Raw genomic sequence first — 19389 nt, 5'->3', positions numbered from 1 at the left:
TGTTTTTAAATAATTTTTTTTTCCCCCAAACCAGCTCCCAGTCTAAGGATGGGGGCAAACAGGAGCTTCTGGAGGTGGATTTTCTGTTGAAGCCCATGTCTCATAAAACGGCACTGATGGTTTATGGCATAACCGCTCTGCAGGAATATTTGTACCAAAATCCTCTGAACTGAGGTGTCCTTAGCTCAGAGTGCCTATTTTTCTTCACACTCAACCAGTACATGTTGTTAGACATTCGATTATGTCTGGCTGATAATCTGTATGGTCTCTCTGGCCTACATGGCAGGTCCTAGAAAATGAAGTAGGGCTGGTCAGTGTCCAAAACGTTGAGTGAAATCATGTGGCTGATGGATGCATCTCTGCTTTAGGAACAGTCTTCGGTTAGAGTGGTTTTGTCCCGTTTGGATCTTCAGGAGGGTGAAACCCCAATATCTTCTGCTTCATCCATCAGCGTCATGCTAAACCTTCTTATTACAGGATAGTTGGTATGCTTATTGCTGGCAGGATGAGTCTCCATGAGAAATCATGAGATCTGTCCATTGCCATGCCTCTTTCCCAGCACATTGCAGCTATGGGAGGAAGCCACAACATCACAGGATGTTTCTAAAGCAGAAACTGGGGATGAAGAAACACACTCAGTAGCTCTGTATGAACAGACTCTTAATTCACAGAGGATGAGGAAAATAAGTTATTGGTCCCACCAGAAGCTGGAGACAAGCAGAAGATGGGAGAGATGGGAAAGGCTCCTCTGTACATTGCATTTTGTAAAGGGGACAACAACTTTTGAAAGAACTCCTCTGGAAGAAATCTTCTGGAAAAGAGCTCAGGGATGTTAAGGGAAGAGCAAATAATGTAAGCAGTTCTTGCAAAATTACTTTCCATTAGGCAGCAGCATGTCTTTTTTTCCCCCTGAAATATTGCATCATTCTTAAACAGTAAGTTTTCAACTTGAAACAAAGGGAGTTCTCATGCTATGAAAGCTTTAATCTCAGGCTGTACTCTTAGTTCCAATTTGTTAACCATTGTTATTTTGAAGTTATTTTTACTTTAGTGACCAAAACAGCAAAGACAGGAAAGAATTGTAATTTTGCGTATCCTCCAAGACCAATCCTTAATGCTGTGTAAATGTCTTCCTTCCAGCACACTGACTCATAGCTGTAGCACTTGGGGCAAAATGCTAGCAGGAGAGGATGTCATATTATTATTGATATTAAACCTGAAATCTGCACTATGTGGCACCTTTTTCCTTAAGAAGTTATTCTTCTGTTTCAGTAATGGTATCATGAACTAATAAAAGAACTGGAAATTGAGCAGAAAAAAGCTCATTCATTTGTACCACCCAGAAAGATGAGTATTCCCATTAAAAAAAAAAACAAAAACAAACAAACGAAAAAACCCAAACAAACAAAAAAAACCCCAAACAAAACCAAAAAACACCAAATAAAACCACCAAAACACACACCAACCAACCAACACAAAAAAAACCCCCACCCAAAAACCCCAAACCCAAACAAACAAAAAACCCCACCTGTTTTACCAAGACTTTGGGATAGCCTGTGCCTTTGGTACATGAGAGAGACTTAGCAATTCTCATGAGATTGTCAGCTCACTGAGATGTCACTGGTTTGTTTCTAAACACCTTGTAGTCCCTGATGCCTCCTACTTGGTCTCTTGGGGAAGTGAAGAATTGTTTTTCCCTTTTATGAATATGAAAATAGAAGTACAGCAGCATTAACTGACTCATCCAGAATCTGTCACAGATGTGAGAAAGGATTTGAGTGTCATTTCAGTGTTGTTCATTCTGTTATCCTTCCTTCTTTGGGTGTCCACATGACCCTATTAGTCATAACCATGGCCCATTATCTACTGGGAGAACATTAAATAATGTGGAAAGCTTTCACTGCTGTGTTTGCAATCCTATCTGCAGCATTGAAAACCAAAGAATAGATTTTATTTGAAAATGGCTGCAGAGAACAGTGGTTCTGATGAGTCTCTTTTCATTAAGCAGGAACAGAAAAGCACAAAAAAAAGCCCCAAACAGAAAAGAGGGTTAAGGAGACGTGAATTACCTTTTAAAAGCCTTCCACTTCAATAATTTAGCATGGCATAAATGTTGCAAGGAATGTAAAAGAAAAAAAAAAGTTTCTTAGAAAAAAAACCCTTATTTATTTAAACCTGACACTAATTCAGAAATTTTCATGCAGAAGATGTCATCAAATCTATAAAATAGGTGGCAAAAGGGCCCACAGGAGCAAATCAAAGCTTCTGAATTAGCAGTGGAAGTTTGCATTAGCAAATTGTAGGAAAATCTGCAGTGCTGGTGTGGCTTGATAAATGCCATTATTTAGATTTTTTTTTTAATCTTAATTTTTCATATTACACCCTATCATGGTTGTACTTAGGCAATTTTTTTTAGATTAGGTCTGTCTCTTCCCTATCTTAGAATTATCTCTATAAACCTCTTTTTTTTTTTTTTGGCTGAAGAGGGCATTGACACAAATAACTCCAAGTCAAAGGTTGAACGTACATATTTTGTTCACATAACCATGGCATCCAGAGTACTGAATCAGGATTCTGTTGTATTTGGCACCATTAACCCCCAAAAATAATAGATTATCCCACAGAAGCTACATACATTTTATATATTCTTATGGGAGGTAATGAGATGTCTGACCTTTGAGAAAGAATATATTTTGTAACTGAAATTCTTCAAGTGCTGCCCAAGAAAATAAATGTGTTGGCTGCCAAAAGTTGGGCACAATGTCTCGTTCGCATCTCTCACTGCTGCTTTAGCTGCGGCAACGTGCACCAGCAGGTTTTTAAGGCTGCATTTCCCTTAGATGAAATACAGAGTCCTGCCTATGGTATATAAACCTTTGTAATACCTGATGTCGTACCTGAGTCCAACGATCAGTTGCTTTTTATTTACTCAGTGCTACACAGTGCCATGTTCCACCCACAGCTTCGGGAACTTTGCCTTTTCTCTTGCTGACCTTATCAAGTACACGAGGCACACCAAGACATCCTGTAACTTCTGGATCTTGTTCAGCGTGTCCCTGCACGGGTTTACCTCCAGATCCTGGAAAGTGTGGTGTTCCCTAGCGAGCTTCGCAGCCGAGCTAGGGAGAAGCCTGGCGTGCTCTGCTGAGAAACCACTAGGGATTTTAAAAGAAGCTGCAGCTTTTTGCATGGTGCTGAAAACAATCCCTTCTGATTGTCTTGACAAACTGCTTCAGGTAGAACAGAAGACACAGAACAGCCAGGTAGGACAATTTCTTCATTCCTTCTTCTAGAAGAAAAATGTAAAAACTTGTATAGAAGCCCAGATTTTGGCTGGGTTTTCCTGTGTACTTTTTTCCTGTCGCATACTGGATTGTTATGCATCTGTAAATGTTGCTTCTTGATAATGGGTCTTGTGTCTAAGTTTTTCTTTATGTAGTGCCAGCTTTAGTGTGTCACTGACACTCAAAGATAGAGTGGGTTGGGTCCACTGTAGTGAGACTTTAGCAAACTCTCCGAAGTCAGTGGGAAAGCACGTCTATTTTACAGGCTTTGGATCTAGGTCCCTCTTCTCTCTCTTGTTTAAAACATCTGAAGGGAGAGCCAGGCTTCTCCTTCTCTGTGTGCTTAAATCTAAAACGTGCTCTGAGCTCTCCCTCTCCTTGTTACTGTTGACTGCATTTTAATTTAACAGAAAACGCATGAAACATGGGAACATCTTGCCTCCATCATAAAAAGATTTGCACCGTAACTGACTGTCTCTGGAGAAAATGTGCTCTAGCTTGAAGTGGTAGATGGGCCAATTAATGAACTTGTTGTGTACTAAGTTATATATGGTCTCACTGCCTTTAAAACTGGAGGGTGCTGGACACTCATGGGGCATTTGCTTGCTTAAGACCCTTATATAGATACCACAGGCCATTAGGTTTCACTTGGATATGCCTTCACTTAGCAGGGTTATTTTTGTTTCATTAAACTGGTATGTGCCACGCTATGCAAAGAAGTGAGGCCAACTCATGGATGCCCAAAGACTCTATTAATGTGGAGAACTGATTAGATTAAATGCATCCAAAATATCTTCTGTACTGCAGAGAAGAATAATCTCTTCCCTCTCAAATCCTTCCTTATCTGACATAGGAAATCTTCCATCATTCTCTCATAATAGTTGGACCCTCAGCCCAGGAGTAAGGCACTCTAACCATGTACTGAGGGAGGATTTTCAGCACAAAGCATTGCTCTTCTTTCTCTGCCCATGAAAAGATGACTATTCGGGTATCCTGACTCAGGCAAACAGGAGCCAGCAGGAGATCTGCTAAGTGAGGGGAAGAAATATTTTTGTGTTAGATAAAGTTAGCTTGCTGCACTAACATTAATGTATACCTCTGCAAATGATAAATTAGTTCAAAAACAATATTGAAAAAGAAAGGTGATGGAGGCACTCTACCTCTCAGCGTTACTTGCTTGCAAACCATCAGAGCAAAATAACCTGCAGTTTACATTACAGAAGCAACTCTTTACTTCCTTTCAAGTGAATGGCTTATTTTTCTTAGCGATAAAATCTCTCTGTGGATCTCTATTTAGACAAATGTGTGACTTACTGCACTTCAGCTTTGGTTCTACCTGTTAGCTTATTCATGACCTACATATAGTTTAGCATGACTGAAATCCACTATTCCAGGCTTAAGCAAAAAAGTAAGTGGAAGGAAGGGAACAGTGAAGTAATCTAATTTGCTGTTATCGAAGTAAATCATAGTGTTTGCTAGGAGTATGACTCTCTCCAAGTCAGCCTGGAAACCTACTTCCAGTTTCACAGTCCGTCACCATCGGACAAGACGGGTCCCCAGGGCAAGACCAGCCAGCTGGTTGTCTGTGTTAGAGGGACTGCTCTACTCACTGGTGACCCACCTTCCATGCACTTAGCATGGCAGGGTTTAGTCTAGACAGCTGTCCAGTCCCTCACACTAATGGGTCCAGTCTAGGACCCATAAACGTTTGCATGTGCTCAGCATTGGCCCCAGGAGGAGGGGGATTAGGTTCTTGCATGTGTGTAAACTGGTACAGAGGTGATGATGAAAAACTACCCGAGTCCCCGAGGCTCATAAAACAGGAAAGCTCCACTGTCTGTAGCTACTGTATAAGACCGGATTTCCCATCTCAAAGGTTGAACTATGCGGTTTTAGCTGTGCTTCCAATGCCATACTCCAAGCAGGAGCATTGAAAGGAGGAAACGCAGGTAGATCACGGTCCATTAAAGACTTTGCTTTTCCCCATATGGTCCAGTCACAGACAGCAGTGTGAGATGCTAAGACCGAGGGTTGGGCAAAACTATAGTGGATCCAAAGTCAAAGCTGGGTGCGTGCCCTGAAGACAGGGCCAATAACTGTGATCCATAGGTAAACAAGACTCCTTTTCCCTTTCCCTGACTCCAGGGGCCTGCGCAGCTCTGTGCCCACCTCCGTAGGTTATTCAGTGTTATTCTTTCGTCTGTTGCTTCCTTCCTACTCCATTGTTCATGTGAGCCTGAGTTTACTGGGACTTGTAGCTCCTGTGGGTTGCAACTTCAGTGTCCACCCAGATTACCTACTGGTTTAACATGAAGACCTTCACTTTCTTTCCCCTGCCCTTTGACAACAGCTGTTGTGTGTAATTTATACTGTTGTTGTTGTTGGGATTGTTGCCAATGCTTTCCCCACCTGCCATTTCATTTCTTGGAAAAACAAGATTTAGTTTACTTTTCCATCTTAAATCTACAGCTTTGGCTTTACAACAGTACAAAAGATATTGATACAGGTGTTAGGGGAGTGAGAACAATGGTTTTGCTTAATTTATGCTTGGTTGCAACAACACGCTGTCTTGCAACCCAGTTAGGATTGCTTTCCCTGGTATTCTTTTCTAGACCTCTCCACCATTGGTGCGATGTCCTTGTAGACTCTGGGGAAAGAGTGTCTATCTCAGAGTGTTTCTTTCCAAGGGCTCTGGTTCTGCACCAGGGTGGGATGGCTGGAGTGGTAATTACCTCGCACATTTCTTGAAGGCCTCTCCCCCATAAAAAAGCCATCCAAGCTGATGTGTATCTCCTCCTGAGTTGCTCTAAGTTGTAGGAACTGTCACGTGAACATGAACTGAAATTGATGGTGATTTGTTTTTATTTGCGGGGCTGTAAACCATGACTACTTCAATTAACATCCTCTTCAGCTGTATCTGCTGCAATACCAACCAATGCCTCAGCTGCCTGTGTTAGACTTCCCAGGCATCTTGCAAGAACCCCCAGGCTCTGCTCATAACACAGGTGTCTATCTCTAAGCACATTAAACTGACTGGTTTCCACCACTTTTCATTATCATAGAATCATAGAATCATAGAATGGTTAAGGTTGGAAAAGACCCTTAAGATCATTGAGTCCAACCACTAACCTATCACTGCCAAGTCCACCACTAAACCATATCATCAAGCACCACATTTACCCTTCTTTTAAACACTTCCAGGGATGGAGACTCCACCACCTCCCTGGGCAGCCTGTTCCAATGCCTGACAACCCTTTCGGTGAAGAAGTTTTTTCTAATATCCAACATAAACTTCCCCTGGTGCAGCTTGAGGCTGTTTCCTCTCGTCCTGTCGCTTGTTACTAGGGAGAAGAGCCTGACCCCCACCTCGCTACAACCTCCTTTCAGGCAGCTGTAGGGAGCGATAAGGTCTCCCCTCAGCCTCCTCTTCTCCAAACTAAACAACCCCGGCTCCCTCAGTCACTCCTCATAAGATCTGCTCTCCAGACCCTTCACCAACTTTGTTGCCCTTCTCTGGACACGCTCCAGCACCTCGATGTCCTTCTTGTACTGAGGGGCCCAAAACTGCACCCAGTACTCGAGGTGCGGCCTCACCAGTGCCCAGTACAGGGGCACGATCACCTCCCTGCTCCTGCTGGCCACACTATTGCTGATACAAGCCAGGAGGCTGTTGGCCTTGGCCACCTGGGCACGCTGCTGGCTCACATTCAGCCGGCTGTCAGCCAGCACCCCCAGGGCCTTCTCCGCTGGGCAGCTCCCCAGACACCCCTCCCCAAGCCTGTAGCGTTGCATGGGGTTGCTGTGACCCAAGTGCAGGACCCGGCACTTGGCCTTGTTGAATCTCACACCGTTGGCTCCAGCCCAACAATCCAGTCTGTCCAGGTCCCTCTGTAGTGCCTTCCTGCCCTCCAGCAGATTGATTACCAGTATATTGTCCTGGTTTCGGCTCGGGTGGAGTTAAGTTTCTTCCTAGTAGCTGCTACAGCACTGTGCTTTGGATTTAGTATGAAAATAATGTGATAACACACTGATGTTTTAGGTGTTAATCAGTGTCTATATTAGGCCAAGGACTTTTCAGCTTCCTATACTCTGCCAGTGAGGAGGTGCCCAAGAAGCTGGCAGGGAGCACAGCCAGGACAGCTGACCCAAACTGGCCAAAGGGATATTCCATATCACATGACATCATGCCCGGCATATAAAACTGGGGGAGTTGGCTGGGGAGCAGCAGTCACTGCCTGGGCACAGGCTGGGTGGGCATCTTTCGGCAGGTGGTGAGCCATTACATCACTGTTTTTTCTGAGTTTTATTCCTCTCTCTCTTTCTCTCTCATTGTTTCCCTTTTCATTGCAATTCATTATTATTATTGTTATTATCATCATCATCATCATTTGATTTAATTTAATTTAATTTAATTTAATTTGGATTATTAAACTGTTCTTATCTCAACCCATGAGTTTACTTATTTTTACTCTTCTGATTCTCTCCCTCATCCCACCAGGGCAGGGAGGGTGAGTGAATGGCTATATGGTGCTGAATTGCCAACTGGAGTTAAACCACAACACTACCCATCAAGCAGTGAGTTTGTCTTTTATTTTAGGTCTGATTCTAGGGCAGTTTCACTCATCCTACCATGCTGCTAAATTTTCTTTTTTCACATGTGAAACTTTTTGATTCTGCTGCTTGGCCTTCACAGCTCCGTAAGTGCCTTCCTTCTTCGAGTCTTTGCCTTCAAGTGCTGTAAAAGCCTCTCAGAAGGCCCCTTCTTGTTTCGTTAACAAACAGAAGACTAGAAACAAGAACCAAAAATAGCCAAAGCTGACCAAAATTGTTGGACACATAAGATGAGCTGCAGACTAAAACCAACTTCCCAGAAATCACTAATTCAAAAACTTTCCACTGCACCAGGTATTGATTAATGAAGCAATATATGCTTTTCTCTATTTAAATTTCATGCCTCACTGGCATGGTTGCCTCACATCATGAACATTTTGGGGAGTCTCAATGTATAGACATGCCACTCACAACTTTACTGCATGCCAGGGAGGTTTCCCAGCTACAGCTGGTCACCAGACACTACTTTTGAGTCTGACTGAGTCTCTGACACTACTTTTGGTCTCTGTCAGACATCATAATTCTCTGCATTGTCACCGCAGTTTCCTTTCTGGTCAACCCTTGCTGTAAGGCTGTGCTGCAAGTGGGTTGGTCAGGCTAACCTGCTTTTCTCTATTTGGTTGACAGACAAAATTTATCCTCAGTGCTTTTCCTGTAGTAGTGCAAATATGCTCTTCCCAAATACGCTCCACAATCTCACTTGGCACACTGCCTTTGCCGAACCCCTTTGTGCTTTATGCTACTTTTTCTCCTATGGTCAAAATAGCAATCTGGCTGTAGGAGAAAATCCACGTCCATGCCTTTCTAGGCAGCCACAACCTGTTCAGCAGATGGCATCCAAAGAAGCACTAAGACCTCTGTCTGAGCTGTTTACGTCTCTGTACCATGCTCTCCACCCAGAGCTAATCTGATCTTGCTTTTTTGAAGAGAAATTACACTTTCGTTTGCTGACACAAGGGATTTATTCAGTTCTGATTATGCCATTGCTGCAAAGGTCTTTAGCAATTGTTTTCTAGTACTTTCCTTCAGTCCAGATAACTTGACTAGTTACTAATGGTCCTTAGAAGCCATTTCTTCAACCAAGCCCTGCAAATATTAGCTGTCAAACTAGCCTAAGCAGTTACATGGGCAGCTGTACACCTGGGGTACCAGTAGCCTAATGTGGAGCTGGGTGATAGGCAGAGCATTGCAGAGCTCCACTTTTGAGATGTGCCATATCTGGGATGAGGAGCACTTTGTCACTTGCCAAGATTCAAGGTTGTAAGAAAGTTAAAAACACAGATTTGGAAATAATGGAACATGGCATAATAGAGAAGCTTAAATAACAAAACACACCCTGAAGATTATGCTTAAGAGTTTCTCATCAGCTGCACTAAGCCTCATGTAGCTTCCACCTTTCTCTCTATTATTTTAAGTTGGGATGTCCTGTCATTATCTGGAGATTAAATATCTTCCTGAGGGGAGGAGGCACCAAGAAACTATCGAGCTTCTATTTCTGTGCCACGCAAGCTGGAGGACCATGGGATTTTTTTTTTTTTAATTCCTTGTTAAGAAAACTCTTTTCTTTATTTCTCCTGACTAGGCGTTTGGTGCCGCACAGTACTGCTGAAACGTGAATTCTCTTCCCTCTCTTAGAGTCTTTGATGAAGTTTTCTGTTGTGTGCCTTCATTAGCACATTCCTAGCTTCAGACTGTGTGTCATTGCCTTCTGGAGATACACCAGTAAAACCTTGATCGCTCTATCAGAAACAGCAAACATTGCCTTTTCTTATGGGCCCCATGACTAGTTTTACCCTGCAAGCAGCACATGAAAACCAAACATGGTGTGACAAACTGTAACACTGGGAATAGGGTGTTTAATTTAAATACCTGCCTCCCTTTCTACATGTCTCCTTGATTTTAAAAGGATCTTCTGTGATATTGAATTACACCGCAACAGGAGAAATGGCACCAATTAACCTTAAGAGCTATAGTCACAGCTTCCTTGTGGCTGTGTGCCCGGCAGCACCCTTGTCCCTGCATTTCTCACTGAATTAGCTACTGCTGCCTTCTCCCCCTCCAGGTGTCCTAAATTGTTGTAGTGCTTTTAGGAGAAGAACGTGCCCTCCTTAACTCTGCCATTAAGTCCTGAAGGACCTGTGCAACCATCAGGTTATTCCTCTCTTTCATATGGCTGCAGAAGGATTTATGCACATAACTTCCATTCAATGGGAATTTACTGTTTAAATGCCTAAATGTCTGTGTGCAGATAAGAATAATACAGGTCTCTGTTCTCAGCCCTATAAGTGCAGAGGAACATGCATTTCTGTTAAACACCTGGAAAACAGGTAAGGGAATGAACAATCTAACATAAAATAAACTTGCACTGAATAAAAGCAAAGGCTGACAGTGCCAGGACCTGGCATGCCTGTGCTGTAGCCATGCTGGCACAGCCGTGGTTATATACGCTTATTTACTGCCAAGGTGATGCTGCAACTGAAGTGAAAACTATACACTGTCATGCAGTTTCCTTGGGGAAATCCCTAGGGAAGTCAATGGTTTTGTGCCTATTTATGCCAGGTTGTATTAGCACAGACATTTTAGATCTTTTGTTAATTAGCTAAAATGTTTCATCAGGGAGCCAAATTCTCTCTTCTTGCTACATTAGGCTCCCTAGGCATTGTTTTATAAGATGTCTGCCTTTTTTTCTGACTCTGTCCTGACCATGTTCCTTTGCCACCAGGCAGAGGTTTCCTTATTCTTCTAGAGGTCACAGAACTTGAGTTATGACAGATCAAGAAGTCACCCAGTCCCAGTCATCAGTACTAGAATAATATAGTGCTACGTGCTCCTGTCCCCTTTTGGGACCGTGTCCCTACAGAGAAGCTGGTGCTTCTGCACTTCCCTGAAGCAAACACCAGCTGGCCACCCCTGAGCTCCCCTTGACCTCTCTGAGGTGGGCCATCTTACCACCTCCTAACCAGCATAAGCTATAGTAATATAATAAGGACCTAATGCAGAAAATACTACTATAAAATATACAAAAGATCATTGATACCAGGGAGAATTTCATGGAAGGCAATGGATTGCTCCCATATTTTTCCTGGCAGGATAGATGTGATTGTAACCTGGAAAAGAGACAGTATAGATATACATGCACATGGTGTATTTAATTTGGAATGATGGTTAAAGTGTTTATGAGCATTATGGATGTGACATGATATTTAAAGAATCCTCTCAGAATGCCACTGAGTTTTTCAAGTGAAGGAGAATTGCCTATCAGAGCAATATATAATGCAAAACATGAGGTGCTTAAAGAAATGAATCCCAGATCTCTTGGATGAAGCTGTAGGGAATGCAGAAGTGATCTGCTCCATGCAGATCCGGGGATCTCCAATCCTCTCCACACATGCTTAGTGCAGAAAACTGTGGAAGTGGCAATGGGGGTCAGGGCTGCATTGCCACAGTATGAAACAGCCTGTCCAGCTTGGGGGACACGCTCCTCAGTGCCTCCTGTGATTACCACCTGGAAAACTGAAGGGCAGATCCATTGCATCCCTGTCCTCCTTTGCCTGCTGAGCTCTCCTAGCACATCTTTTAAGCACAGTGCTTGCTCTCCCATGGCAATGGAGTTTACAGAGAGAACACACAGGCTACGCACAACCAGGACCAGAGAATCCCTGGGAGGCTACAGGAGATTAGCACTGCATAGCCATTATACGCCCTTCGGGTGATGTTATACTGTGCCAAAAGTGCCGTTTCTCCCATGAGTGCAGCCCATTTTTCCCATATGCACAGCTCGTGGGAAGACTGTAAAATGCTGAGGCTTTTTGTTGGCTCTGCATGGGTTGGATTTCCTCTGTGTGTTCAATCATGGGGTCCCACTGAGAGATATCCTAATTCCTCAGTGGTATGAGCTGGGTTTTTTGATGTGTATCTGAGGAGTGTGCATGTGACAGTGTTTGAAGTGTCACCAGATACAGCATATGTGTTTGTGGCAGCTAGTGCCTTGCAAATAACAGCAGGAGGTCTTGTGTAATACACGTGTTACAAAGGGCACTTTAGTTGGAGGCTCTAACAAGCTCGGCTGTTGCTTTGCCCTCAGCTATTGATTTTTCTATTCACGTAGGCATGATTAGCTTTTAACAAGTCCCCCACCCCCCCGCTCCAAGATTCCACTTTGTTCACTGATGATGATTAAGAAATATGTGCTAAAAGCAGTGTGGACACATCTGGGGTTTGCTGCAGTGGCTGATTAATCCTTGTGCTTTCCCCGTGCAGTCAGGCACGTGCAGTGTCAGGCAAATGGAGAGACACAATTTTATAGTCCAAGAATGTAATCCTGAGACAGGTGGATCTCCATCAGCTCCCACTGATTCCTGCGTCCATCAAATCATCTAATTTCTCATGGGATCACAGCAAACATTTCAGGTACCCAGGAGACTTCCCCCCTTGCAACAGACCCTTCCCTATCAGAGCAATGAAATTGTTGGCCAGAAGGGAGTTTGTAAACACAAGAACCCAAATCCAGCAGGAAATAGACCTCAGAAACGAGATGATCTTGGGCCTTGTTCCCTGGAGAATTGAGCTTGGCTTTATCTCCCCTTCAGTGTAATCTGAGCAGCTGAACCCAAATGAAAGCTCTTTGACCAAATGGCTTTCAGTTCAGCTCCTATGGGCTGCAAAGGGGTGATTGAGAGACTATTTTAATTTCTGCTTTAAAATGTCAGTAGGTATCACATTTGCAGGTGTTGGTGCCAGCAAGATGAGCTCAATAGCCACCAGAGCAAGTTGCTGCTTTATTTTTACTGGCAGGAGGCTGCATCTTTGTGGATTTCTTATTATTTTCCCCAGCTGATCATTGTTTCTTAAGGGCCTGGAGTACTGTGCAAGGGGCTCTGATGGAGAAAGGGAATTTCTAGCCACACACCCTTCCTTCCCTGCTGCAGGTAAGCAGCGCTCCAACGAATCCTGATCAGTATGAGTCACGTTGTTCTGCACACACCCTCTGAAACTATTTTCTGACCATTTCCATTTGGCATGTACCTCACAGCACTGTCGGCTCCCAGGTGCTGGAGTAACCAGTGAGGTATGGGAATATTTCTGCATGAACCTGCAGTGCTGTATCTGCACACTTCAGTTCAGATCACAGCCAGGGAGATGGATGCACACGGGGAGGAATCCAGAGCATCCCTTCAAACTAAGTTACTTTGGGTTTCTACCAGTTTATCACTTCCTTGGAGGAGCAGTTAAATAAATTTAGCTGAGTAGCTCCCAACAGGCAAGGACAGCCCCAGAGCAACTGGTCACTTCATGATGTCGCCTTCCTGTGTTAATTTCATTTCCCTCCCACAGGCTGGTCATGATAACAAGAACATGTAGGATTTCTTTTTCCCTTCCTCTGCAGTGTGTGCTGTGCTTTCTGCTGCCAGTTGGACAACTTCACCTGCCGCATCACCTGCGGGAATCGAGGACACTGTCAGTACACTTCATTTTCCTCACCTGTGATACAGCATATTTTGGGACCTTTGGTCTTTTGTTTTTCACTTTATGATTGTGCTGGTGTTTCCTGGACTATGGCAATTTGCAGATTGGATGTTCCTCCCACACTGTATTTCTTAAACAGGTCTCTGATATTCAAGGAGCAGGAATCAATGTCCCAATCTGTTCCTTTCAGTCCTGTATTTCTTACACATCCTACACTGACTTTCAATAACAAAAGGATGCAGAAGGTTTCTCATAACAAAGACAGTTGGGACAAAGATGCCCATATGACCCCTTGAAGCCATGGCAAGTGCTCAGAACAGGTGTGTCAGTGGTCCCCAAAGCGAGGTATGCTTTTTACCCTTCCCCTACACAAGGAGCTCCTCACTGGCCAGGACTAGTCAGGAAAGAGGAGACAAGTTGGGATAAGGAAAGCATAGGCTGTGGGAGGAGATTTGTTCACCTAAGGCTGACCCTTGGTGGTTTGTGAGGAAACCCCTCAGCAACAGGTAGAAAGGCTCCTCTGGAGCTGTGACTCCCATGGTGAGTATGAGCAATGTGCTTGTCTTGTTGTGGGAGCTGGAGGTGAGGCTGTTTGGGTGGAAATGATCCCTGGACATTGCACTGGTTCTGGGTGTGGGGAGGAGCCCAGCTGGTCTCAGTCAGCCACAGCTGCCTCTGTGCAGTGAGAGGTACCAGCTGTGGTGGAGCAGGTCAAGCTTCAAACCTTGTAGTTTAGGAGTTGCAGAATGGAGTTACAAGACAGTAAGGGAAAGCAAAGACCATCAGTGCTTCTTTTCAACTATATAGGATGTTTGGGAAAATGTCTATGTTGCCAGTAATTTTAAAAATAGCACTGACTAGGGAGGTCTTGTCACAAGGATTGGCATCATATGCTGTGGGATGCTCTAGGGTGTGTTTCTCTCCTGTTTCTCTCCTATCCTCTAGTTATCCTCTCCAGTCACTCCAGGGCATATTAAACCATTCAAAGCCTTGCTAGGTCACCAGGCATGTTTGGGTCTTGTGTGCTCCAGAGGGGGTCCTCTGCTCTCTCAGCTTTGCTGGTTGGAGGGAGAGTTAATCTGATCTGGAGGGTGGGCTGAGGGCACCCCTTAAACATCAGTGTCAGTAAGTCTTCAGTTTTGCATCTGATTGTAGTTGAAATCCAGCACAGACTGAATGACTGGAAGTCATTCTCCCAGATACAGTCCTAGGATAAGCTCTTAATGGCATGAATTTAAATCCATCTCACTCTAAGTTAGCCCTCTGTGACTAGTGGGCTGTTGGGAAAGTGGAGAATTCAAAGATGCAGCACCATGGTTTGGAGGTAGCTGCCTGGCCAAGAAATAGCTTATTTACTGGAAAGGCAACAGATTGAACTTCTTCCCACAACTATGGGTCACAGCAAACTCACTGATGCCTTGATGCAGCTGGTCAGCTGAACCTCTGCCCAAACCATACTGGTGGCAGTGGAAGCTCAGACACCCAGAGTGCACGTACACCCTTTATGCAGCGACTCAGATTCAGACAATTGACATTGCAGGCTGCAGCCCTCCCTGATGCGTTCAGAAATTTGCAAAGGAGGATGTGAATGGTGTGATTATTGGGAAGATGCTACCCCAGGACCAAAGTGTATGGGAAGGACCAGAGACCTCAGAGCTGAGTTCATAACACTGAATCACTCCTGCTCTTCTGAGTGCTTCCACATGTGCTGAACTTCCCTACATGAGCAGGTTCGCTGAAATGCATGAGGAAAACTTAGCTGAGGAAAAAAGTCATTGCCAATGTATGTGAGGTAGGCTTCAGTGCCAAGAAAAATTAACAAACCAGTCTACTGAATTTTTAGCTATTTTAAACAAGCCCGGAGGCCAGCTGATTTTATGGTTGGGTCCACTCTTATGTCAAAGGAAAGAGATGAACTTAACTCTAGGAAGGAAGAAATGACCATGGCTGAGGTCAAAGTGGTAACAGGCAAGTACAAAGACAGTAGCAAAGGAAGTGGGAGTAGTGTGGAATGAACTGGTGTTAGCTAACATATTAAAATGTGGGGGAAAAAAGCAGAAGAAAGTTTTAAGAAGGAGAAAAACTCCACAATGAAGTAAGAACATGGGGTTCTTCAAATATGTAGAAGGACCCAAATTAATCCAGCTCCTTTTACTTTTGGTTGCAGGGAAAAATGTGATACTTGTGTCTGTTGCTGTTGAGTTGGGTGTGGGTGGTAACACAAGAAATGGCTAGTGCAGGGGAATTTCATTCCCAGGTTAGATGCTTCTCAGTTCAAGTTCATCTGGAAATGACCTGGGTCTTGAGGAGATTAGTCCTATGTGTCATTTCCCATGTTGGCTGTTTCTATGCATCGTTTGTGTCAGAATTAGAAATGCAATTCAATCAACATTGTCTCAAATAAGTGTAGCTTGGAAGAATAACCCCATAGTCATTGCAAAGGGGCATAGGCTCTTGTTCTTCTTTCAGAAATTGTTTATGGTGCTACAGGATCCTCTTCATTGCCCCTCTGCACTTTAGCCTTCGTGACCACTGGAGTACTGCCACTGAAACATCCAGGGTCCTCCATAGCTTTTCTCTTGACAGGACTTCAGAAAATTTAACCTTCTAGAAAACACTCTTTGGCAAAGTCTTGGCTTTCATGTTACTGTAATTAATCATCTGATTAATGCATTCAAGTGTTTGTGGGTGGGTTTGAAATTAATTCTGGCAGTGTCTACATATATTCAGTGGGAAAACACAAAAAATAAAGGAAAAACCAGGGATAAATACATATAGAAGTCTTTTATGTTAAAACTTTCTCTTGCTGTCTGCAACAAATTGGCACATTCCTGGCAGGCATTACTGCCAACACAATTTAGGGAAATAGTATGGTGATCTTAGAATAATTGCAGTTCACAGGTATAGGGAAGCAGGAGGTGGATTAAAGTTGCAGCTGGCCTAGTTTTAGTCTTGTAGTGTACCTGGTAGGTGAAATGCCAGGACACTGGCATATAGGAGGGCACTGTATTGTGAAGGGTCCCAGAATTTGGGAAAAAACATGAATGGGTGGTTTAGTGAAGGCAGAAGAACAAGTGGGACGTTCGGGAGGCTCATGCGAGTGCTGAGGGGTTTTGGTGAGGAGGGTCTCCTCGGCAGCGGTGAGGCCAGGCAGGTGTTCCAGAGGCCAATGGGAGGTCATGCTCTCAGGGATGAGCAAGCCCTGACGTTTCGGCACCGAAGCTATCCTGCAGCTGGCTGGAGGAAGCTCTGTGGTTGAGTTATGCAATTGTGCTCTATGAGTTTTTTCTCTGCAGAGTTTTTGCTACTCACAACTGTTGGAAAGTGAATGAGGTGGAGCCTTGGGATTAGCTTGCAGGACAGTGTCTCTGTGTTTAAGGAGTCCTGACCAACTCCAGCATTACAGACGCAGAGAGAGGGACTTCTGCTGAGAAATGGATATCTTACCAAGTTCATCCTTTTTTAAAGCAATTTGATATGTTGGACTCTTTTACTCCTTTGGCTTCCTTTTGAATGCTTCCACGTCGGCAGGAGGTAGGTAAGGCAAGCAGCAGTTGCCTCTGGAATTAATTGGGGTGCCCCAACCCTAGGTGCTCTGCTTTTCTGCTTTACACTTTTGCGGCTTGTTGTGCTGAAGCGTTTTATTTTTAAGGGAGTTACTACACTCTCCCTATCTACAGGAAACAGAATTAAAAAAAAAAAACAACAGGAGAGAAGAATTTGGCCAGGAGCCAAGCCCAGTGACTGAAGTAAAGAGTAGGGAACTTGGAGTAAGTTTAGTTACCAGGACATTGCATGGCAGAGTGGGTCTCGGAGGCAAGCACACGATGCCCATTTCACAGCGCAAGGAAGCTGTGCTTTCTTAGATGAATGTCCTGGCGCTGCGACTACGAGTGAAGCTGTTGGTCTTGGGAGGGGATAAAGCTGCGGGTAAATGAGAAGAGAGGAGTGTACCGGAGTGCTATGGAGGCCAGCAACTTTGTTGCTGTGACTTTTACAAGCCTTCAAGGGTAAGATTTAATGCTTTCCTTCTGCTTGTTTGTTTTCTCTGTCAGTTTTTGGGGACAGAAAACCTGCATTTTTTTTTCAGACCCGAGAGCTTTCCAAAGCTTAATCAAAGTGCTTGGGGTTGAGCTTTTTCTACGGGCGAGCTGATAGACTTCTGGGTGGAGTAAGCTGCGCTGTGCATGATTTCAAGCAGCAGCAGCCACCCGGGGAAGCTGCTATTGTTTGCATTGTTTCGGAGGGAGCAGACTGCAGCCTGCCTTTCTCTTTGGGAACTCTCTCTGCCTCAGCTGTTGATCGGTAACTTGAGTGTTGCAACTAACTTTCCCAAAGGAGCTGAATGCAAATTTTTGACTGCCATTCTGGTGTCAGTTTAAAGAGTGTTTCAATGAAGACAGATGGAGGATATTGGATCATTACTTTAAAACGTGGCAGATAACAGACTGAGTCTGTTTCCCAGCAATTATAGCTAATTGCATTGGCACATTTGAGCGTAAGGGGTACGATCACACAGTTTCATGGGTTTCTGTACGTATAGCTTGGAATGGCACCAAAAAATAGCTGGAGGGCTAGCTCACATCATCCAGGATACCTCTTCAGGTATTTAAAAAGCTGGAGATGTTTCAGGAATACTTTCCAACTCTTTGCACTGAGCTAGTAGACTTAAATAAGAGTCACTGCTCCTTGGCACTCTGGTGCTAAGAGTGACCATTTATGGCTTCTTAAACTTATTCCAGGTTGAATTCAGGCAAATCTGATTTGAGCCCTGAAAGAGTGTTATTCTGGAATTAAAAGCACACATTTCAGTTGTCTGTCCTGCAGCTCGCTTTCTGTGTTTCCCAGCAGGGAGAGGTACAACACATCCTACACACTGTTTTGCTTTTGAGGGGTTCAAACACAAGAGGATGTCAGGGGAGGTGGAGAAATACAAGTGCAAATGTATTTCAATGTTAAGAGATGATTAGTACTAATTATTTCTAATGGCTGAAATTTTTATGTTTTCTTTTGGTAGGGAAAGCAAATGTCTCGTACTCTTTGGAAGCAAAATTTCAACAATTTGAAACAGTTAATACACCAGAAGTTTAGAGGCATCCCTTTGCAAACATGCCTTTGCATGGCACATTACATGGTCAGTCCATGCCAGGTGTGTGAGGCTTTTACACTGCTCTTGCCAGGGCATTAGCAAACATTGCACCAACAGTGATGTCCTTCTCTGCAATGGTTGGGAGTGAACATGACTCTCCTGCTTTAGTGCATGACATTGTGTCCCCCCTTAGCAGCCATGCAATGACGGGAGTTTGGGGACCTAATATGTTTTAAACCTTTAATGTTTTCCCAGTTGTGCCACCAAATCTAGTTCAAAATCTGGGGAGTTTGATTTGGTTCATCTCATGGTGTTTATCAGCATTACTCCACCAAAAGCACTAGGTAGCACAGGCAGTCTTAAACCTTGTCTGTCACGATGCCCAGTGCTTGGGATCTACTTTCTCATATACTGAGCTATTGGTTGGATATTTAGTACTTTAGCATGAAAAAAAAGAAAAGAGTTCTAAGACTTGTGGGTATTTGCGATTGTTACATCAGCTGAATATAGATTAAAAAACCCTACACCTTATAAATCTTGCTCACATGCAAAAACTGACCTAACATGGAAAGTTGGTGAGTGAAGGTATGTCATGCTTTCTGAATTTTTGCCTGGACGGGGCTATTTAAGCTTTTTAAGTTGTGTATATACTACACTATGATAGGTGGCAAAACTGACTGGAGAAATATTGTTCTCCTGTGTAATTCCCCTGCACTCTGCATGATTGTTTCTAGTATTACAGCACAATTCACTGCCTCTTCAGATATCCTAAAACCACTGTTTGGGTGGGAATTTCAGTCTGCACCAAACTATACCCCATGGTCTGGATTAAAATAACCCTTCCAAAAATGGTTGTATTTAACATGGACTATTTCACCAAGCCTGGGAACAAAGTGATGGGAGCAGAAGCACCAACTTTTTTCTAATCCATATTTATCA

At 43.8% G+C, this 19389-nt stretch overlaps 1 protein-coding gene across 5 annotated transcripts in view; it reads left to right on the top strand.

The window, feature by feature from the left end:
• Nucleotides 1-2924: 2924 nt before the first annotated feature.
• Nucleotides 2925-19389, top strand: part of LOC142050708 (phospholipid-transporting ATPase ID-like) — an 89139-nt gene continuing 72674 nt past the window's right edge. The window contains exon 1 of one of the 5 annotated variants that reach the window (XM_075079734.1): nt 2925-3263. The gene's annotated coding sequence lies outside the window, so the exon portion shown is untranslated. Of the gene's footprint in view, nt 3264-7839; nt 7860-13281; nt 13353-16565; nt 17372-19389 lie in introns of those variants that run through there. The other 4 variants (XM_075079737.1, XM_075079736.1, XM_075079735.1 and 1 more) reach the window with 4 other exon arrangements.

Source organism: Phalacrocorax aristotelis, chromosome Z (genome assembly GCF_949628215.1).
Source record: "Phalacrocorax aristotelis chromosome Z, bGulAri2.1, whole genome shotgun sequence".
Taxonomy (NCBI): Eukaryota; Metazoa; Chordata; class Aves; order Suliformes; family Phalacrocoracidae; genus Phalacrocorax; species Phalacrocorax aristotelis.
Note: the sequence above shows the minus strand (reverse complement) of the source record. Positions and strands in the feature narration are given on the sequence as shown.